Here is a 23,421-nt window from a genome sequence, read left to right on the forward strand (position 1 = left end):
GAAAAACTTTGACAGGTGCTCAGGCATGAGCCCCTACTGAACACTGGAGGGGAGAGGAGAATTGGATTGGTTTCCTGTGGGACTGTCTGGCTGCAGAAACTTCAGGAAGCTGCCAGCGCCCTGCCCTGTGCCTGTCCCTGTCCCACTGGTTAGCCACTGCCTGCAGATCTGGCGCTCCCCTCTGCTTCAGGTCTGCCCTTGGGGCCCACCCTGTCAGCCGCCTCTCTTTGGCTTGTTTTCCTTCCTTCCTTCCTTCCTTTCTTTTGAGAGAAGGGTGGCCTGGTCCATGGATTTTGTTGAGTGGGAGAGTCAGGATGGTGTACCCCCTGAATTATCAAATAGATTGTCTTCACCCAGCTTTGTGGAGGTCGAGCCCAGGGCCCATATTCTTGCTAGACTGACCCCATCAGTGGTGGAGTTTATGTGGATGGGACAGGGTATCACAGGTGGCATTTCTGAAGTTTAACCATCACTAATTGAAGAGGATGAAGAGGCACCTTCCTGGGAGGAGCTTCCAAAACCTACTCAGGTCCAAGTCCCTCCTGACTCTGTGGCGCCCACCCCCCTTCTATCTAGTTTGCTGGGACCCTGGAGTGTGTGGTCCCAAGGTGTGCACTGCAAGGGGAAGGGGAGCAGAGACCTGAGGCAGGGGTGGGGGGGTCAGCTCTTACCTCAAGCTATTACAAACAGAATGAGGCCTGAGCTGCCACGAGATTCCCAAGTGCCTTCTCTGAACTGAATCATCAAAGAAAGATGGCATTATGCACCGCATAACTTTAGCTGTGTGTATTTCTTTTTGTCTTTCAAAAATTGGAAACCAGTGCATGGCCTCTGTGGAAGCTCTTTTGCTTTCAAACAGAATAATGGATTTTCCAGACTATCATATCTCATTTGCACACCAGACAGTAAGGAGATTCGACTGATCCCATGCTGTTCCCCCAGCACTGGGGTGGGTGCTTCTGGGGAAACAGAAGGGTTGGGGGGCGTGGGCTGACAGGTGGGAACAAGATAAGCCCTTCTTGGAGGGGAAGAGAACAAAGTGAAGTCAGCATTCTTTAGGGCTGGTCACAGGAGACCGACGCCATGGGTGCCTCCGGCCCATCTGGGCTGAGTGCGGTTCCACATGCTGAAGCTGACCTTCTCCCTGGTTTGTGAAGAATAGATAAGTTCCTGTGGCCCCACAGGGTCCTTGAGACAGGGAGCGTTTCCTGAGAAACATTGGTCTTGTTGGTGTCCTGATGGCCTTCTTTGGTGGCAGAACTGGGGGGCAGGATGGGCGTAATCAGACTTTCCCCTTTTTTATGTAAACAGAGGAATAATTTCCCCCCTCCCCCACCCCTGCGGGTTGGCTTCTTTGTTCCCCGGCAGTGGGCAGGGTCTGTAGGCCTCTACAGAGCCAGCGACAGGCACGCCTGTGGACCTGGAGCCTGGTGTCCATGTGGCCATGAGAGACAGACAGCTTTCTAGGACCCTGAGGCTGTTCAGGGGAATGTTGAGCTGGGTCTGTGCTGTGCACTGAAGGGGTCCTTTCTCCCAAATTGTGTTTTTCCTTCTCTAGCCTGAAGGTGGTAATGTTCAGAACGGGGATGAGCAGTTACTGGGAGACAGGAAAACACCCATGGCCTCACTGGGGGTCGGGCCAGGGAGAGCATCTTCCATAACACAGTAGGCAAAGACAGGGGTGTGTGCAGAGCTCAGGGTGGTCAGTCCCACTGTGGTGTTGTCTCGAACCTACAGGGTGGGCATTGGGGACAGGGCAGGAGTAATGACAGCCAGAACAGTAACAGCCTTCTGCGTTTGCAGGGCACTTGATCCTGTGTTTGACAATGACCCTTTGGCTGCAGGGTTTGTGTATACCCAGAGCCCCAAGGTTGGGGGTCTACCTGAGATCTTTAATCCCTGCAATCTTAACCTCAAGTCTTTGAGCTTTTTGAGGTCTCGAAAGACACTCTTCCCAGACAAATACACCAGCATACACATGCTTGCAAGAATTTCAGAGGGTTCACAAGCCCCAAGTTCAGCATATGCCCCTGTCCGGCACCGTACCTCCGCCCGCTATGGAAGCAGAGACTGAGGACCATGTGTGGCAATTCGTGGTGACTCCTGCTGCTGCTTCTGAATGCCCCTCATTCAAATCTAAGATCAGGGGGTCCCTGATTGGAGACTCTCGAGCTGTCCGTGCTTGTCACTTGCTTAATGTTAGCGATTCTGAGCTGTGGCCAGTGATGTAGGCAGGATGCCTGGAAGCTGCCTTGAAGGAGCAGAGCATGACCCCATCCCTTCAGGAGCAACATAATCATGAGCAGAGCCTGGGCCTAGGGTCAGCTCAGAGGCTTGCCTTCTGATCCTCAGTCTGCTTTGACCTTGGACCCAGCAGATAATCTGAGCTGTGTTTCCTCATTCCCCCAAGGGTATCAGGGATACTGAGCAGAGCAAACGCTACACACTGCATTGGCTCTGCAAGTCAAGACACATTTTTACAGCAAAGATGATAAGAAACAGAATAATCAGCCCTTCTTTGAGTTTGGCCTGGCTACAACCAAGGTCTTAGTATCCTTTCTCAGGCTGAGCTCACGGAGCTTTGGGATTGTCTGCCTGGCCAGGGCTCTGTATGGATGCAAAGCTCACTGTGGATCTGAAGCTGTCCGGAGTGGGTGCTCATGGGGATAAGAGAAGCCAGCTGAGGATAGAATAGGCCGCACCTTTCCCCTTCCCCAGCCCTAACCCTTCAGGCCTCAGGCTTCCCCAGATGTCCCTCCCTGAGTCCTGGGATCAGGCTTGCCATCTCTGAGGAGCCCTGGGGAAGAGGTAACCCTTAGTCCTGAAGAGGGGTGAGGGCCAGCCCAGCTCAGTTTTTCTGAGTCCCAAGATTTCCAGACTGGGACGTCAGCCAGCTTCATGCAGCACCAGAGTAAGGGGTCAGTTTCCCCAGGATACACCGAACTGAAGTGGCTCACTTCCTCCTGTTCACTAGTCTCCCTGCTTTCCTGTAAAGAGGGTGTGATTGGGTTGGTTTACTGCCACTCAGTATGGCACAGCCCTGTTGGGCAAAGCTGCCTGCCCCACCCAGTGGTGTGGCTTGGACATGGACTCATAGTTAAGTCTACTATAGCCAGGGTGGGTGGCCTGGCTTCACTCTACATGTGGGAGCAGGAGCCACACCAGCTAATGCAAACAAGAACCTCCCCCTGCCCCCAGGACCTAGGGTATCGCTTCCCAAAGTGGGCTGGATAATGGACAAGCACTTGGAAGCTCCCTGGGGACCTGGAGATGGGGCAGGTCTTTTCTACCCAGAGACAAAAAATGAGTGGAACAGCCCTTGAGGTCATCGTTTTTGCTCTGATACCTGACCTATGAAAAGCTCTTTAGGCAAACAGGTTGACAGGCCACCAGACAGCAAGCAGGGAGGCCCTCAGCCTTGGCCTTGATCTTAATCTTCCTTCACCCAGAATGCATTTCCTTTTTTCTGCTGAACTCCCCTTACCTTTCCAAGGCCGCCTTCCTGGGCCATGTTGGCCCCCGGCTCGGAGTCCAGTTGCCTTTTGGGTCCTTACCACACCGGGTGGCATTTCATTATCCATAGACAGTCTCCCCTGATACTCCTTTTGTCTGTCAGACTAAGTCCTAGGCTTCCTGAGGGTGGAGACACCACGGCCACCATTGTCCCTGGCATTGTTTTGAACACCCAGGCCTGTAATAGTCTTTAGTAAGTCTGAGCCGTGCAGGTGTGTGTCTGCCACCGCAGTCAGCGTGTGAACTCAGACAGCATTCGGCTCTCGGGCCACGGCTGTGTGCCTGGGGGCGCTCTCACCAGGCGTGTCAGTGTGGCCGTGGGACCTGGCACGTTTGCCCACGTGTGGTTGGATTTCTGGGAGCAAGGTCCAAGGGGCTTGGCTGTTCCCGGCAGCCTGTCAGGTGCTGGTGTTCTTGGATAGAGGGATGGCACGGTGCCCAGCCTCCGTGGGCACCTCGGGGATCCCATCTGGCAGGTGTGGTCTGGGGCCTCTGCCGAGGCGGCGGGAAGGGCTGGGGCCTGCCGGAAGAGGCTGGCCTCAGCGTTCCTGATCTGCTGCTTGCGTGGAATCCTGTTCATCCCATCCACAGAGAGAAGCCTTTTTTAAAATCTACCGCTCTCAGACTGGGCACAGGCATTTCCAGTGAAAAATGCAGAAGGAATACAGGGCCAGGACCTGCTTCACTGGTTTCTAAGGGCAGGCTCTGTGCGGCCAAGCGTGAGCGCATGGCCTGGTGCTGGGCCAGCTCTCCTGGCTTAGGTCTGGTCGGTGGGGCTTTCTTTTGGAACAAATGCCCATCTCTTCAGGGATGACCAGAACCTGCTTTGCTCTTTCTTCAGAGCTCCTAAAATAAATTGGGGTCTGTCCATGGACACCCCCGCCATGCACGCTCCTTGGTGGAGAGGCGCATACCCTCCCCCTTCACCTAATGCTGTGTCATTTCTCTGCACACTTTTCTGGAGCAGAGGCTGTAGATTCCATGCTGGGCGCAGTGGATTTTCAGGAAATCCTTACTGGATGGTTTTAAACTTCTCCGGAACCACTGCCTCTGACCCTCAGGAGCCAGTGGGCTCTGGCTCAGACTGACCTCACGTTTCACACCCAGCCCCAGACCAGGTTAGCCTTCCGGAAATCCACAGAACGGGGGTTGTCACTCCTCCCCATGCTTAGCGTTCCAATGGCTCCTCTCTGCACCCCACACACCTCCTGCCCGCAGAGCCACCTGGCAGAAGGGTTATACAGGTGATTAGGGCCTTCCCAAGGGTAGGGTCAACATTTGAGGAGATCTCCTCCCCAGAGTGGGGTTCTGGGGCAACCACCTGCACCTCCCAGAGCAGCACTGTGGGTGACCTGTGAGAAAAAGGACACACACACGCCCTCTCTGCCCCCTCCCTTCTGTCTGGATCACACCCTCTCTCACTGGGAGAAGCCGGAGTGTAGGAGGGGCCCCCTGTTTAAAACAGCAGACTCAGTCACTGCATCTGGCGCTCACTGTCACTGAAGAGTCGGCTGTTCTAGTGAGAATGGTGACCTTGGTACCCCCCTCTCCCAGTTACAGTGCCTGCTGTCCTCCCCACCCCACCCACCGGCCTGCGTGGTGCCATGTGCCTCTCTGGGAGCATTTCCCAGCTTTTTATTTTTTATTTTTTAACTTTTATTAGCTCGAACTCCTGGTTGCTGCAGCCATGTGGAGCTCTACCAATGGCTGCTGCTCAAAGGGATGTGGCATTTTGATGTTTCCAACTTTATCTTCACCAGCATAGGCGCAGGAGCCGGCCGGTGTGGAGAGGTTCAGGGTACATTTGCCTGCAGAGCGGGCCTCGCCGCCCCGGGTCTGAGATCGGCACCCACCTCGAGAGATGCCCCTACCCTGCCCCATTTTGGTCCTCCACGTCCACACCTATCTTTCTGCCTGTCTCCCCACCACTTCCTGCGGCTTCTCTTGGTGTCTGTTTCTCTCTGTGTCTCTCCTTTCCCTTGGGTGAGGCAGAGACACTGACTTTTCATCTCGTGTTAGTTTGCCCATCCTTGGTCAGTTTCCCTCTACCCTCTGCCCACCACTTCCCCTGCCCCAGCCTCCAAGGCAGGACGACTGGAGGAGCAGTGGGCCCTTGAGAAGTGGAAGGAGTAGGAGGTGGTTGGGAAAGGGGTCCCTGCCCATCCTGGTTATTTAGTGTTGGCCCAGCGCCTTGGGGGAAGAGCAGGCATTGCTGATGCCCTTCCCATCTGCAGGCTGCCTTCCCTTCCACAGAGCATTTTCTTGTGTGTATTTTGCTCCTTAAATAGTCTTGTGAGGTTGGCAGGATATTTCTTAAAGTAAAAAGTGGCAGGTTTTTGTAATATAAAAGCATTGCACAACTGTAGGGAAATGAGAAAATACAGATGAGCAAGACTAAGACTGTAGGAATGCAGTGAATGTATCCACAGTCTTGTGCCTGCTCTTCCAGGCACTGTTCCAGGCTCTGGGAAGGCAGCCGGCAACCAGACAGGAAGAGCATTGGTAGCCATTGTCCCTTACCGCACGGAGGGAGCTGTGAGGCTCCAACTGCCAGAGTCAGTGGCCGAGCTCCACATGGCCCGCAGTGAGGGCTTTGTTGCTGTGGCTGCCTTCACTGGAAACCAGCTCAGCCCTGAACTTGCCCAGCCCCTTCCCTTCTCTGGCCTCAGCTTCCCATCTAAAAATTGAAGGGGAGGGTAGCAGGGTGACCACCGAGCTCCCTGCCACCACGCAGGTCCCATTGGCCGGCTGTGTTTTCAGAAAAAGGCATTGATTCCTGAGTTGGGTGAGTTGGTTTTTTCTTCCAGGCTCTGAGCTGGATTCACATTCGTGCTGTGAGGTCACTCCCTGGGCCCCAGCCAGTGCAGGAGCCAGGACAAGGGGGGGGGGGCTTCACAGGGATGCGGCCCCCAGGGGTTCTGTGGCCGCCCCCCACCCCATATCCCACATACTGGCCACTGCAGAGGCCAGCCTGTCCTGCTGACAGCAGCCCTAGTGACTTGCCCCTTGTCTGACAGAGGAGTGTAGTCACATAATACGGGGCAGCGGCCAGATTAGAAGACCTGGAAGGCCTGCATGGTGCTGCGAGCCACAGTGCTAGAGCGAAGGCCGGTACTGACAGAGGTCCGTGTTGTCCCAGGAGTCTTGGGTCCTTCACGTGGGTGTCTGGGGCGAACAGACCCGTTGCCTGCCTGCCTCACCACCCTCCCCCACATGCGGAGGCTGCCAGCTCTCCCCCCTCTTCCAGGTCCCCTGCCCTGAGGGCTCACTCAGTGTTCATGCCACACTAGCTTCAACCCTCTCCTGCCCACAGAGACCCAGACCTCCCAGTGCAGGCAGAGCTTCAGATGCCTGGCTGCAGGAGTTCTTGCATCTCTCACTTGGCTGGCTCTCCTGGGTACCCAAGGGGTGGGTGGCACCAGGAAGAAGTGGGGAAAGCAGAGCCTACCATGGTGCTCTTTCTAGAGTGGGTCAGAGCGGCAGCTGGTGCTGTAGATAGGAGTGAGTGTAGACCCTGCTGTGGCCCGTCAGCTCCCGCTCTGCCATTGACCGATGCTGAGTGGCCAGGCTGGGCAGACAGCCAGGACAGTGGCAGTAAGGGACAGCAGTCGGGGGCATGGTGCAGGCACACAGCTCATGCTAGCTGCTATGCATCCCCCTAAATGGGCACAGGCGCTGGGCCTGGGAGCTACAGGGAGTCACCCCCCTACTGGCATGGGGGCTTTGTCTCACCTGCCCTGCATGGCCCCTATCAGTTGCTCAGACCTGTCTCTCTTCTCCCCATACCCTCAGCCCAGGGCTCCCCCATGCCCTGCACAAAGCCCCAGCTCTCTGTGCCCCCAGCAGGCCCCCCTGCCCCTACCTCAGCCGCTGTCCCCATGGAGCCTTCCCCTATAGCTACAGCCTGTCCGAGGAGGCTTGCAGGGTGCCCACCTCCAACTGAGGGCCACCAGACTAGGGGAAGGACCCCGAGGGAAGACCAAGGCCCTCCAGCACACCATCCACCTGCGGGGAGCAGGGACTGGCAGCCTGGGGAGGGGCAGCCTGGGACTCTGCAGCACCCGCCGCTCTGAGCTGTGTAAATACAGTCACTGCCTCCTGGCACACAGGACTCAGGCCCCACAGAGTGCGCTGGGGGCAGAAAGGGACCAACACAGCCCACACCTGCACCTGGCAGCCCCACCCTCACTGCACCCCTCCCCTGGCCTGGCCCCTCCACCTCTGCCTCACCTGAGACCCTGTGGGGCAGGGAGGAGGGGGTGCAGACCTTGGGAAAGGCTGTGTTATAGAACCCCGGGGGGAGGGGAGGATGGATGGAGGCAGAGTGGGCAGGTGCTGCCAGGAAGGGAGGGCTTTGTGGCCCCAGAGGAAGCTGGAAACCAAACCTGGCTTCCTGATTTTCACTTCCGGTGGAGGGTAAGATGGGAACTGCCTGTCCCACTGCCCAGGGGCCTGTTCCCCAAGTGCCCTACAGGGCTGGAGAGGCCATTCCTCATTCCTCTGGTGAGCACCAGGCTGCCTCACCAAGTCTAGCCTGTCTGGTCAGTGGTGCCACCCATGAATAGTGCCTGACCCTGGCCCCACACACACTCAGACACCTGCTGAGATGGCCACCTTGGGCTTGTCCTCCTCTGCGGCACCTGCTAGGACACAGTTGTTGAAGATTCAAGCCCTGTGTTCTGGGGAAGAGGCCTACAGCACACTCAGCGTGTCTGGGAGGTGCTGGCTGAGATTGGTTTATAATCTCTTACTTAAGGCACCTAATGGCCTTCCCATAGGGACGTCACTTCCCACCAGATGTGGAAGCTATCAGGAGAAAGCAAGAGCTACAGAGGGGTAAGCACCTGTACCAGGTGCTGCGCCAGCTGTCGCGCCCTTCAGTGGGCTACCTGACCGCCTCATACATGGCAGTCTGACTGGCTCAGCCCTGGCAGTCTGGGTCCCAGCCACCAGAGGACAGGCCGCGCTGGGGCTTCATGTCCTCAGAGGTCCAAGGGACCTGGATCTGCCTGTCCTGCCTCCCTGGTCGAATGCGAGGGAAGGAAAGGGGCTCCCATGGTTTCTTTGGTGAGAAGGCATGCTGCAGTCAGTGCTGAGATACTGGGGGCCCAGGGAAGATCAGGGGAGGCAGGCCTGAAAAGGAGAGGGGGAATGTGGATGGAATTAGGGAAACTGATTTAGAAAACTGGCAAAAGGTTGCTCAGGAACCCAAAGGTATAAGGGCAGCTGGTGGGGAACGTGAGAGCAGGTGTGGAGCAAAGAACTCCTGGTGGGCTCCATCTGCACAGCCTCTTGAAGGAAGAGGTCCACCGAGGGAGACCCTGTGGGCAGAATCCAGGGATGCTGGGATGGAAGGAGAGGCCTAGGACACTGGCGGCAAGCCCTGGGCCTTCACCGGGCCTATGGCTTTGCTCGTTGCATCTCACTCACCTCCTCCCTCCCAGGGTCCCTAGAATCTGTGGACAAACTCGATGACCTTCCAGGAACCAGGCAGAGGTCCCTGCCTTGCCCAAGGACACAGCTTTCAACCTCTTGTTCCTTCTTTAAGTCTCACTAGTTCCTTCTTGCTGCTGCTGGTATGGCCCCTGTTTTTCCAACTGCAGGAGAACGAGGCCCTGAAGAACAAGGCCTGAAGGTGGGGAGGATGCCCCCTGCCTGGGTTGTCCCTCTGTCTCCCTTCCTGGGCCAGCTCCTGCCTGCCCCTCTGCCTGGAGAATGGTGAGAAGCTCCTTAGTGACAGGCCACTGTGCTCACTGGTTCTGACTCCAAAGGTCTTGGGGAAATCGACAGGGCCCAGAGGTGCATGCAAGGCCTTGCCCACAGTCAGGGACCCTGGGGATCTCCTGCTCCACCCCTCACCCCCCCCCACCCAAGGCTTCCCGCCCAGAGTAGGGAGCAAGCTGGATCCCTTCTCCAGGGTGACTCATCTCTGCTCACCCAGACTCTTGGAGACTTTGCCTGGGCCTGCCTCTGACCTAGAGATTTAAAGTGACAGAGACCCTTCGTTTGTTGGGATGGTTAATTTTACCTGTCAACTTGGCCAGGACGTGGTAGCCAGTTTCTGTTCAAACACAAGTCTAGGTGCTGCTGCAAAGGCATGTTTTAGATGAGATTAGCATTTAAATCATTGGACTTTGAGTAAAGCAGATGACCCTCCATAATTTGGGGGACCTCACCCCTGAATCAACTGAAGGCCATCAGAGAAGAGGCTGGAAGGAGTTCTGCCTCCAGATGCCTCCAGATTTGAGACTGCACCGTGAGCTCTTCCCTGCGTATCCACCCTGCAGACCTCAGGCTCAGACTCGCCCTATCCCAAATTCGTGAGCCTATTCCTTAAATCAGTATCTCTTCCCACCCACCCCCCGCCCTCCCCCCACACACACTGGGTTCTGTTTCTCTGGAGAACCCTGACTAATAATATGCTTGTCCCCAAGGCCTGGCAGGGGGGCGCGGGGATGGAGTTAGGAACTTCTAGGAGCTCTGGGCCCTCCTGTCCTTGCCACATGCTCACTGCACTAGACGGCCCTCAAGTCCTCAGCTTCTCACTCCGAGAAATGGCTTTTCTTCTTGGGAAGCAGGTTGCTGGGGAGCCAGAGGAGCCCCGAAGTCATTGCTCTGCCTCGTTGTCATGACCCAAGAGTTCCTCCGACAGGGAACCAAACCTTTCATCTGAAATGGACAGAATTATCACAGAGAGGGACAAACAGGCTGAAGTGCGTTCACTGGAAGACGTAAACAACGGATTCCGGTTTTTTCCCAAGCAGAGCAATCAGGAGGGCTCTAGGATGGATCATAAGTGCTGAGAATTCGTGGAATGTAGGAGCGGAGGGACCTTGGAGACTTCCTGCAGGAGAGTCCCAGTCCTGCAAGATGCCCTGAGGAGGGGTTCCGGGTGGGCTTGAGAAGTAAGTTTGGGAAGTACTGCAAGTGCCACCTTTTCATTGAGCCGTAAAGCACAGTAGCTGAAAAGTCTGAGATGAAAAAGGAAATGGATATTGGTTGAATTTCTAGTGTTCCAAACCTCTGTGGTCCGAGATGCCCTTCTCCCGCTTTCTGCTCACTCTTCAGGAACAATGAGCTTGTACATCCTCATCTGTGGGGGTGGCTGCCCAGGACCACACAGTGACCTGAGCAGAGTCGGGGTGGAGCTGTGGTCCCAGGGGAGCAGACCAAACCCTCCTCAGGCTGCTGAGCCTCCCGGCTGCCTTTATTTTCTTTTAAGAGAAAGCATCCTTTTGGTATTTGTTGCTGGTGCTGTTTCTTGGATTCTAATTAAATCACACTTGGCAACAGCCCGGCATCCGTTTCCAAAAGCCTGTTTCTTTCAGAGGATGTCATTTTTAAAGACTTCAAAGTTGAAACACAAACAACATGCAGCCATGAAGCCCCTCACTGAGCAAAGCTCCGCGTCCTGGCAGGGAGGGCAGATCTGGCGCGAGCACTTGTCAAAATAAAGGCAGGCCAGCCTGCCAGGATGCCTGGCTTCAAAATGCTGCAGGGGCTCAGTGACGCTGGAGGAGCCTGAGAGTAAAGGCGGTCCCTGGGGGGACAGCAACCCTTAGGTGTGACCACCAAACCCCAGTGCCCTTCACTCCAGTGGGCAGGTCAGGCAGGGGGCAGTGGGTGGCCAGTCACCTCCACCAGCCATTTCTTGACCTCCTCAACTTGGCCTTCTCCAGCCATGTGCCCTGGGCATCCCCATGGATGCCTCCAGCTCTGTGGGCCTAGGGATGGAGGGCGCTGAGCCAGCCCGCCCTCGAAAAGCAGCATCCAAGGCTGCGGCCTGGGGCAGAGCAGTGCCCACCCTGGACACCTCAGGCCCTGCTCTGGTGTTGCAGGGCAGGGCTGGGGTTGCTTTCTGACTTCTGCAAGTTTGCTTTGCTACCTGGTGGTGTCATGAGCTGCAGGCCTTAGGCCCTTAAAGTCAGCAGCCCTCCCTGCCCTGGGGCAGCGTGCTCCCCACCCACAGAATGGGAGCTGCCCCTGGGGCCTCATCTGCATCCTTGAGTCCCTGGGAGGTTTTTTGTGTTGTTCCTGGGGGGCCCGTGTGTCTGTTCACACGCACCACACCGCACATTCACATGGACGCCTTGTGGCTGCTTGGGTTTTCTCAGTTACTGTTCAACATATTGAAGTGGATTTTTTTTAATTTAAGTGTAATTGGTGTGGAGTAGAATTTTGAAGACTAATGTTTCCCCAAGATTAAGTTGAACCTACAAATTTCATTTTCTGTTTTTGAATCTAGTCAATTTCAATGATTACATTTAAGGGTGGGGGTGTTTTTAACTAAATTTCTTTAAATATCTTAGTGATGTTTACAAATTTAATGTATGCTGTTTTCTTAAGCTTATAAATCGCCATCCTAAAATTCCAAGGTTCTAAACATTTCTTAAAATCTAACAAATTACATGTATAAATAGGGTGAATATTAAGTTCTCTCAGACATCTCAAACTGTCACAAACTCAGCCAGCTCCTCTTTCAACGTTCTGGTTAAAATCATAAGCCTGAAGTGGGTGACTCGATTATCCGTTTTAAATTGGAATTGCAAGGCTAATCCGTGGGAACTCTGATATACCTAATTCTCTTAAATGTTACACATGTATGAAATACCAGAGTTATACATTCCTAAATTTACCTGAGCTTGGTTTACTTCAGTATCTCCTGGTTTAATTTAATTCACCCCTTTCTGAGTTAAGGACACTTTGTAACCAAGGAAGCAGTTTTGCTCTTCAGAGCCACTGAGCCCAGGAAGATGGTTGTTTGGGCCTTTGAACTCCAAGTGTCACTGCCAGTGGCCACATCCTCTGGTACAAGTGACCTTTCCTCTTCTCCAGTCTTCACTTCCCTCCACCCCCACAGTTCTCCTGCTCCTTCTGCACCCAGGTGGCTTCATCGCTGGATATGGTTCTGTTTCTTGCTTGATTCTCTCAGTTCTTTCCCTGTTCTTCCCGTCCTCAGGGCCCTACCTCCTGCATCTGTTCAGGGGCATCCTCTTGGATGGTGTACACCCCCACACCCTTGGCTCTGGGATGTGCGCCCAAGGCCATGCTAATGACGAACCACAGGGAGCCCAAGGAAGGTGCCTTAGTGGTTACCTTCCCTCTTCATACAGAAATCCCCTGCCACAGCAGGGCTGAGCACTGGTATCTCTCCGCTGCTTACAGACTTCCAATGACTGTGAGCTCACCACTTGTTTTAATGGTAATGAAGTATAACATAATGAAGTATATAACATAAAATTTACCATTTTAACCACTTTTGGGTGTGCAGTTCAGTGGCATTAAGTGCACTCACATTATTGTGCACCATCACCAACACCATGCATCTCCAGAACTCTTTTCATCTTCCTGAACTGAAACTGTGCCTGTTAAACACTAACTCCCCTTTCCCCTCCGCCCAACCTGGCAACGACCACTCTGCTTTCTGCCTCTATGAATTTGATTACTCTAGGTACCTCATGCAAGTGGAATCATACAGCCTCAGTCCTTTTGTGTCTAGCTTATTGCCCTTGGCATAATGTCCTCAAGGTTCATCCTTGTTGTTGCATGTGTCAGAATTCCCTTTACCACGTGTTTTTAAATGTTCTTTCTTCTATTGAGCTGGGAACCATCTTCAGGCAGATGGTCCTACAGGAAGCCTTTCTGACTAGCCCAGACCCACCTCTGGGAGCAAAGAGCAAGGAGAGTGTGCCGGGGCTACATGCGCCCAGAGGACCCGGGCTGATGAGACAGCACATACATTTCTGACAACAGTGGTTCTTGGTTTTCCACAGCTGTGCTCCTGGCTGAGGTCAGCACCGCCAGAGGGGAGGGGTCCAAGCCCACTTGCCCTGACCTTTTCTCCGTGGTGTATTCCCTGGGGAAAATGCCTCCTCTATTTCCATTTGGTGTATGAGTTTCCTAGGGCGGCCATAAGAAATGACCACCAACTTGGTGCTATAGAACAACAGAAATTTAATCTCACAGTTCTGAAGCCAGAAGTCTGAAATCAAGGTGCCAGAAGGACCTCCTCTCCCCCAGAGGCTGTAGGGGAGATTTCTTTCTTTGTCTTTTCAGCTCCTAATGGTTATGGCTGATGGATCCCTCCAGTCTCTGGAGGGATTTTATATCCCCTTCTTCTCTGTGTCTTCTTCGTGTGCCTCTTGTAAGGACACCTGGATATAGGGCTCACCAGGACAATCCAGGATGATCTCATTTTAAGATATTTAACTTAATCACATCTACAAAGACCCTTTTTCCAAATAAGATACCATGCACAGGCTCCGGGGACTAGCACGGACATGTCTTTTTGGGGGCCACCACATAGCCCACTGTCTCCCACACCTGTTTCTGGCGGTCAGTGTGTACACTGACCGAAGACGTCCCCTCTGTTCCCCGTGGCACTTCTAAGATTCTGCCCTCCTTCCCTGACTGGTTTGGCTTAGTTGGTTGGGTGTCATCCCACAAAGCAAAACGTCGCTGGTTTGATTTTCTGTCAGGGCATATGCCTGGGTTGCAGGTTCCATCCCCGGTCAAGGCACATGCAAGAGGCAACCAATCAATGTTTCTCTCCCTCCCTTTTTACCTCCTTTCCCCTCTCTCTCAAAATAAATAAAATCTTAAAAAAAAAAAAAAAAAAAAGACACTGCCCTCCTTCCTAGGAGGCCATCCTCTTCACTCAGCAAGCAGCTACTCAGAGTCTGCACCAGGCCCCTTCATTCTGAGACATCTGGCTTCTCTCCCTGGTCACTTCCTGGGGCTGCATTTCCCTAACAGCACCTGACAGTTTTATTCCCTCCCCTGGGAATCCTGCCATCCCCACCCACCCCAAGGCAAGCCAAAATGTCATGGGGAAGTGGACACAGAGTTGAGTCACTCAGGTAAGGCCAGTATTCTACAGACTGTCCCCTCCCTCAGGAGGAGCTGCTTGTGATGTCCTAGAACCACCAAGAGAAAAACAAGCCTATTCCGCCTCCTTCTTGCCCTCTAGACTAATTAACTTCCTTCTGGTGGGCTGTGTTTGATTACAACCTCATAAGCAGCTTTGTGCATTCTGGCTCTGGTGGTTTCAATATTGCAGCTATCCACCTTTGCTGGTTAGTATTCAGAGTTTGCTGCCTCCCTCCTTTCCTCGCTCTGTTGCAGAAACTGTGGAGTTATGCCTGGAGGAGAGAAACAAATACAAGCTAATTTCCTGAAGGGCCTTACCTCTGGGAATGGGTTTAAAACCTTGAGTTTAAAAGGAAAGGGGAGTTGTTGAGGTTTAAAATAATATGGCAGCCTCCTATGTGCCTTCCCCAGTTTCTCCAAAAGTACCAAAGACACACCAAAAAAAGATGAAAAATGCTGAAAACAAACACAAGCAGATGGTCTGGGAGGTACCTCCACCAGCTCTAAGACAGTTGGAGCTGGTTCTGGGTCCCCCCCAGGAATCTGAGACCTCCCAAGAGTAGGGAGTGTTGCCAGTGGAAATGGAATCTTGCTGGTAGAAATGGGATCTTTTCAGAGTCGCAAAAAAGGCATTTCCAGGGATTCCCACATTGGGAAGTTGAGGTAAGATTTATTGGACTAGAAATAAAAAACTGGCCCCCAGGTGCCCAGGGTCTCATCTCTGTCCATCCTGCTGTTGAAGAACTCCAGTCTTATCTTTATCAAGCCCAGAGAAGGGCCAGGGTCCAGAAATTCTGTGGAAAACCCATTGGTTCAATCCGGTTCAGTCTCTGTCCCCATCCAGCTAGGTTAGCCTCTGTTCCTGCCTGTGCTCCAGCCAGGCTTGCACTTGGAACACACATGGAGCTTGTGCGGTTGACAGGCTCACACTTGGGGCCTGTGCTGGGGGCCTGCTAGACCCACATGGTTGCTACAGAGAGAGCATGTGAATGAACAGGTGAATGAATGTGTGTTACCAGGCCAAGCCTTTATTAAACTGATTATCTCGGGCTTGGGAAGGACAAGGTGCTCTTTCAAACCAACCAGTCAGTTTCCCAGTTCTTCATGGGCTTGTGCTGGGCCCTCCCCCTAACCAATCCGGTCTTTCCCCCAGATTAGACACCTTTTTTTAATCACCATCTTGGTTCCTATTGCACATGCCTCAAAGTAGAAGGACCCGCCCCGCTCCATCTTGGCCTCTGCAGCGTGTGCCCAACTGAGGAATTTCTCCTGCTGGTTTTATTCCTTCGTTGGTAATCCCAGCTAATGACTGGTAAGGTCCTTCCTGCCCGCTTTGGGAATTAGGTCCTGGGGGCAGAGGGTGCAGCAACCGCCAGGGAGCCTATGAATGCTGCAACTTCCTAGTGAGGCCGCTTATTGTCCAAGTCAGCCCCCTAGTTTGTTATGCTTAATGTCTGATTCCCTTTGCTCCATTCCTTTTGTTATAATTAACTAGCATTTCTCCCACAAAGATCCCTGGGACTGGTAATCTTACAAGGGTAATTGGCTGAAAGTCTCATCTTCTGTAGCTGCTACCTGCCTGTCCCTGGCCCAGAGATTCTTGCTATCTGCCAAAGGAAGAGGGGAGCAAAAGGGAAGGGGAGCCTTCATGTGAGGGAAAGGGGTTTTGTAAAGTTTGGGTCAACCTGCTGTTCTTGGGAGGTGACAGACATGATATTGGCACTGCTGGACAAGTAGGTGTTCGTGTTTTTTTTCTAGAGGTGACAGTTTGGCAAGAAGGTTGAAAAGCATGGTCCTAAAATGAGGAGAATTATAGCAACAAAAGGTCTGATGAGAGGTAAGAACCAGGTGATAAGGGTTGAGACTAACTTCACAGTGTCTCAGGTTAAGTTGGAGGAGGGGCTTCCCTGGACAAAGGTGTGTCACACCTGTCTGAAACCCTCTTGTTTACTGTACTTAATTCAAATTAGGCTAAGGGGAACATTCTAAGATTTTCCCCTAAAGCAAGCCTTTTCTGTTTCAAACACTTGGGCAGAAAAGAGAAAGCAGCCTCAAGGTGGCGGGACTTTGGTCCCTTCAGCCCCACCTTTTAAATAATAAAGTTTTATGCCCTAGCTGGTGTGGCTCAGTGGCTTGATCGTCAGCCTGCCAAGCAAAAGGTTGACGGTTCAATTCCCAGTCAGGGCACATGCCTGGGTTGTGGGCCAGGTACCCAGCTGGGGGTATGCAATAGGCAACCTGTTGATGTTTCTCTCCCTCTCTTTTTTCCTCCCTCCCCCTCTATAAATTAATTAATTAATTTTTACATTCTAGAAGCAAAGCTGATAGACCGCTCCATTGTTTACCGATTCAGCCATCTAGTCCTGACAACAAGTCAGTTCAGCCAAACCGCTGAGTTTCATTTTAGGAAGTGGCAATGCTGTTGGGCTTCCAGAGTGAGGCTTATATTGTATAAAGAAGTAATCAGGTAAATAAGGTGCCTGCCTATGAAAAGAAAAGGAAAAACACAAAGTTTAATGAACACAGCAAATCGTAAACCAGTGTTTGAGACTGCGAGACTGTCGGGTGAGAGGACTGCCCGACGTGAGGCTTCGCTGGAGTGAGAGCGGCAGTGACAGGCCGACAGGTCCTCCTCGTCTGCAGTTTGAACTTCTCTGCTGATTCATCAGCCGCTCCAGTAAATGCTATGTGGCATATACAAGCCTAGGAGAAAAAAGTTTAGTTCTCAATGATTCCTAGTCTAAGGACAGGAGAAAAATGAAACAGTTTGGAGGGTTGAAGAAAACTAGAAGAATTCAGGAACCAGTTCAGTTTATAGGTGACGAATAAAACTTTGAAGACAATTAACTGAACTAGAGTCTAATATTTACAATTGGGCATTATGATTTCTATTAAAACACAGTTTTCCCCCTAAAATCACTCTCATTTTTACCAGAGAGACTACATTAAGTTCACTCTCAATTTGGCCTGATTATTTGCATAAACAACAAGAATAGCAATTGTTCATACGGTTCTCCTAAGGAATCTTCAGACTGAGCTTCAATCAGCCCCTCAGGGCGAGAAGCCAAGCCACACAGTTGCCATTAGGCTTTGTTTGCAGTACCTATAGGAATTGGGTAAATTACTCAAGATCTTGAGGTCTTCAAAAATGTAATGAGGTTCCTTTCTTGCCATCTCTCAGGAAAGCAACCTTCGCTCCTTACCTGGAAAGACTGCCATGAACCGTGTGACTAAGCAAGGTACCAGGCTGTTTCTCTAAAGGGCTTTTATTGGCTTCAAAAGTGCATTTTAATTCCTTCAGGCTTTCCAGTGGCATCCAGAGTCCAGGCATGACTTTCAGACATGACATTCTAGTGAAATTCTTGGTGCATGAAACCACAACTGGAGCAGATTTGTACTGGATTCATGCAAACACGTGTTGCCATGACCAACTCATTAAGAACGGCCAGATGCTAACTTCTGGCCAAGGAGGAGGAGTAGGTAGATACACTTTGCTTCCTCATACAACCAAAACAAGGACAACAACAAATTTAAAAACAAAAAAACAACCAGAACGAACAGAAAATCGAACTGTATGGAAGTCTGACAACCAAGGGGTTAAATAAGAAACGTTCATCCAGACTGATAGGAGGGGTGGAGAGGACACACATCAAGGCAGCGGCTGGAGGACCCGGTGGGCGAGGCAGTGGCTGGCAAAACAGGCAATCCCATATTCGCCTGCAGATACCAGAGGAACAACTGAGGAGTGAGACCACACACCCCAGGGTTCCAATGTAGGGAAATAAAGCCTCAAAACCTCTGGTTGTAAAACCTGTGGGGGTTGAGGCAGCAGGAGAAACTCCCAGCATCACAGGAGTTTGTTGGAGAGACCCACAGGGTCCAAGAACATACACAAACCCACCCACCTGGGAATCCGCACAATTTGCTTGTGGGAAGTGGGAAAAGTGACTGAAAGCCTGCCGAAAGCCAAGCAAGCAGCATTGTTCCCTCTCAGACCCCTCCCCCACATACAGCCCCTATGAAGGTTGCTATAGCAACACAGCTATGTGGGTTGCTCTGCCCTGGTGAATACCTAGGGCTCTGCCCTTTACTATGTAACAGGTGGGCTGAGACAAAAAAAAAAATATGGCCTAAATGAAAGAATAGATCAAAGCTCCAAAAATAGAACTAAGTGATGAAGAGATAGCCAACCTATCAGATGCAGAGTTCAAGATACTGGTAATCAAGATGCTCACAGAAATGGTTGAGTATGGTCACAAAATAGAGGAAGAAGTGAAGGCTATGCAAAGTGAAATAAAGCAAAATATATAGGAAACCAACAGTGAAGGGAAGGAAACAAGGATGCAAATCAACGATTTGGACCAGAAGGAAAAAAAAAAAAAAACATTCAACTAGAACAGAATGAAGAAACAAGAATTCAAAAAAATGAGTAGAGGCTTAGGAACCTCTGGGACAACTTTAAGTGTTCCAACATTCTTATCATAGGGGTACCAGAAGGAAAAGAGGAAGAGCAAGAAATGGAAAACTTATTTGAAAACATAATGAAGGAGAACTTGCCCAGTCTGGTGAAGGAAATAGACTTCCAGGAAGTCCAGGAAGCTGACAGAGCCCCAAAGAAGTTGGACCCAAGGAAGCACACACCAAGGCACATCATAATTACATTAGCCAAGTTTAAAGATAAGGAGAGAATCTTAAAAGCAGCAAGAGGAAAGGAGATAGTTACCTACAAAGGAGTTCCCATAAGACTAGCGGCTGATTTCTCAAAAGAGACCTTACAGGCAAGAAGGGGCTGGCAATAAGTATTTGAAGTCATGAAAGGCAAGGACCTACATCCAAGAATACTCCATCCAGCAAAACTATCATTTAGAATGGAAGGGCAGATAAAGTGCTTCCCAGATAAGGTCAAGTTAAAGGAGTTCATCATCACCAAGCCCTTATTATATGAAATGTTAAAGCAGCTTATCTAAGAAAAAGAAGAAGATCAAAAATATGAACAGTAAAATAACAACAAACTCACAACTATCAACAACTGAACCTGAAAAAAAAAAAAAAGCAAATGAACAGGAACAGAATCACAGAAATGGAGATCACATGGAGGTTTGGGGGGGGCTGGAAATGGGGGGAAGGGTACATGGAATAAGAAGCATAAATAGTAGGTACAAAATAGACAGGGGGAGGTTAAGAATAGCATAGGAAATGTAGAAGCCAAAGAACTTATATGTATGACCCATGGACATGAACTAAGGTGGGGGGAGGGGAATGCTGGTGGGAGGGTGGGTGCAGGGCAGAAGGTAATAAAGGGGAGAAAAAATGGGAAAACTGTAATAGCATAATCAATAAAATATATTTTTAAAAAAAGAATTGCCAGATTCTAGAGGAATCAGGTAGGAAGGAAAATATAAAGCAAAAGGAAAATCTTTTCCCTTTAACAGAGCGAAAGGGGCCAAACTGCAACTCTGTATCACCTAAAAAGTAAGTAACTAACATTCTTTAGATTGGCAAACACATTTTGGTACTTACAGAAGCACACTCCCACTTTTTTTTTTATCCTAACCCAAGGACATGCTCATTGACCCCAGAGAGAGGCGAAGGGAGAGAAAAAGAGGGGGAGAGAAACAGTGATCAATCATCAGATCAATGGGTTGCCTCTTGCACTAGTGCCAAGCGGGGTGGGGAGCGTGTGGTCTGAACCAGCCACCTAGGCACCTGCCCCGACCAGGAAGGAACCAAACCTGTGAGCCACAGCAGCCAGTGCCACACTCATACTTTCAAGAGATGTACTTCTATGAGACAGGTATTATAAAGCAAAACTCACTGATTTAGAAAGGAACAGCTGACATAAGTTGATTTGTTCCAGTGGCTTTTTTTTTCTCTTGATTTCTTGATAAGATTTACCTCCCAGAAATTTGCATTTTAAAAGATGGCCTAGGTAGAGTTCTTAAAGACCAGGTATTTACATTTCAGAAGTACAGACTTCAATTTCATAAAGCCAGTTATCTATAAGCCTTTTCCTTAAGAAACCCAGTGTTAAATTTTTCCCAGTTGACAAGTATGCACCCCAAACAGGAGTTTCTTGAGGCACTGTGGTATTGCCTATTGTCTTTGGGGAGAGAGACCTCCTTTCCTGCAGAAGGAGAGAAAGCTGGGTCACTAAAGGAAGAGATGGGCATCCTCAGTTTTTCCTAGTACCACGTTGTGTGGACTTGCGACCTGGTGGCAGTTCTGACATCCCAAAGCCTGAGCCTTGCCCCTCTCCTGACGGGGACAGAGGCCCTCCCAAAGATGGCAATACAGCATGCCCAGCTGTGGAGTGTCACCCCGTCCCCTGCGGGCAACTTTGTTGACCAACAGTGGCAGTGGTGCTCAGGCACCGCCAGTTGGGCTCACTCCATTCATTCAGGCGGCCTTAACTCCACATGGGCGATTTTGATGGTACCTCCACTATGTCTGGTGGAAAACTTCATCCTAAAACTCTGGCCTTTAGTAGTTGGGCTAGTAACTTTCCCTGCCTTTCCTATTCCCAGCAGTCCTGTCCTTCAAGAGGCCTAGTAAGGTTGGGCAGCTCCCTGTTAAGCCTTCCTAAGGATTAGTTGGACTGGCCAGACCAGGACAGCATGCCTGGCCCGCAGGGCAAACCCTGTCGGCCTTCTCCAGTAAGATCATAAAGTGAGTGCTGGGTAGCCTTGGGTATGAGAGGGCACAAAAGTTGTGGGAAAAATTAACATTCAATGAGTCTTAAGATTGTTTTCCCCTTGAGGAGGTTCTTTTAAAATCATTACTTTCCAATTAGTTTAACATAAACCTCCCTATTTCCATGAGTACTTGTATCTGAGGCCTTCTACTTAACTGCAGACCTGCAGGAGCATTAATTAGGACTGGCTCTGGGGGTTTTCGGCCTTGGAGGCACCGTTTCCTCTGTATACTGCACAGCGAGGGCAATGTGGCCACTCTGGGCTGGCACGACTCCCGGGGTGCAGACAAGCAGCTGTGATTGCAACAGGAGCTGGGAACAGCAGCGGGCTGCAGGTGGCAGCTCCCATTTCACCGGGCCACAAGGTTGCCAGTGGCCACTCCTGGGTCATGAGCCTGCTGCCAGGAGGGAGGTGCCTAGCCCCTCAGGCTGCTGAGAACATAGGGTCCCCAGGGTAGGCAGACTGCAAGTGGGCCTTGCGCTCACTGTGCACCGGGCAGGCCATGGGAATGTTGTTGGTTGGTGGGTGGCGGCAGCTGAGAGGGTGCTAGGTGATTAAGCAAGGCCATTCAGCCCACACTCATGAAGGTGGGGCCAATGGGACTTTTGGATCTGGAGCTGAACCGGTCAGGGAGGGAAAATAGAGAAGAGGAACCAAAAAACATACACAGGCAACAGCACAGGGGAGACAGACAGACAGACAGACTAGTGAGGAAAAGACCTCCCAGCCTCCCAGCTCAGGGGAAGTGAGGTCCCAACTCTTACCACAAGCCAGACGTCCTCCCATTCCTCCATGGTCGTCCGGTGTTGCCAGTGGAAATGGGGTCCTTTCACGGAGATGCAAGAAAAACAGTTCCGGGAACTCCCGCATGAGAGGTTGAGGTGTAGTGGTAAGATTTACTGGACTAGAGATAAAAGACTGCCCCCTGGTTCCCAGTGTCTCATCTCTGTCCATCCCACCGTGGAAGAAGTCCAGTCTTGTCTTCCTCAAGCCCAGAAGAAGGACCAGGGTCCAGAAATTCTGTGCCATTGGTTCAGTCCAATTCACTCCGTTCCTGGCTACACTCAGCCTCTGCTGTGTTGCCACATCCAGTGCCCAGGCTGTCCTTGCGTCCCCCCTGAAGCCCACACGGCTGCGAGGCCCAGGTGACTACAAATGAACAGGTGAACGAACATGTGTTACTGAGCCAGAGGCCTTTGTTAGGCTCTAGTCGTGTTATCTCAGGCTTGACAAGGACTAAGTGCTCTTTCAAATGAACCCAGCTGTCAAATGCTTTGGTGCAGTCTCTAACCAGTCCAGTCTTTTTCACAGATGAGACCCCTTCTTTTATGGGCACCATCTCAGCTCCTGCCGTGCATGTGCCCAGTAGAGGAGTTTCTCCGGCTGTTTTTATTCTTTCATCGGCAACAATCCTTCCTGCCTGCCTCCGGGATGAGGTCCTCAGGGCGGAGGAGGATTCAGCCATCCCATGGGAGCCTGTGAATGCTGCAGCTTCCTAGTGAGGCAGCTTACTGTCCAACTCGGCTCCCTCATTTATTATGCTTAATGTCTGATTCCCTTTGTTCCCTCTTTTTATTGATACTGACCAGCTACCTACACTAACGGGAAGAGCCCCTTTCTTCCTCATTCTGAGGACCTCCCCAATTGAAAAGTCAGGCAGCTGCCCCTTTTCCATGTGACTGGTGATTTGGAGGTAGAAACAGTACCGATTCCACCTTCCCCACACCACACCCTCCTTGGGCTTCTCTCCTCTCTCAGAGAAAGCATGTCGCAAGGAGCCACCATGGCCAGGCAGGTGTGAGAGAGGTCACCGGAGGCATGGTGCCTGACATCCAGCACAGCCGGTGGTCATGGCCAGGGATGAGCAAAGTCCTGAAATGTTGCCACTATTGTGGATTTTCATGAACTCCATCAGTAGTTGGTCCCCTGGCCACCAGCCCCATCTTAATGTGATGGGGCTTTCCAAAAGTCATCTCCTTAACGTAACAAAAGATGCCTTTGTCACTCTCCTCACTTAGAAAATTCCAGGGAGCTTAGGGTTTCTGTTCCTCAAATGGGACAGAGACCAAAATATTTCTTACCTGGATATTAAGCGGATGCTCCTGGGAAGGGAACGGTATGCTGGGACTGTCCCGGAGAGGCAGCGTGAGGTTCGTGGCAAAGACAATCCTATGGGCATCTCGATAGAGAAAGAAGTTAAAGACAGAAAAATCAGGCAGCTTCAGGATGGTGTGCCGTGCTGAATACCAAGGGCAGCCAAGGAACAAAGAGCTGCCTTGTTAGCGCTTTGAAAGGGATTTCTCTCAAGCCAGGTTGTCTTCAGGAGCAACTCAACGTACAGGCTTTT

General features: G+C 51.4%; 1 protein-coding gene across 1 annotated transcript in view; it reads left to right on the forward strand.

Annotated features, from left to right (window-relative positions):
* LRRC75A (leucine rich repeat containing 75A) overlaps positions 1-23,421 on the forward strand; it is a 44,500-nt gene that overhangs the window by 866 nt on the left and 20,213 nt on the right. The gene's annotated exons all lie outside the window — the stretch shown is intronic.

This window comes from Desmodus rotundus, chromosome 9 (assembly GCF_022682495.2).
Source record: "Desmodus rotundus isolate HL8 chromosome 9, HLdesRot8A.1, whole genome shotgun sequence".
NCBI lineage: Eukaryota > Metazoa > Chordata > Mammalia > Chiroptera > Phyllostomidae > Desmodus > Desmodus rotundus.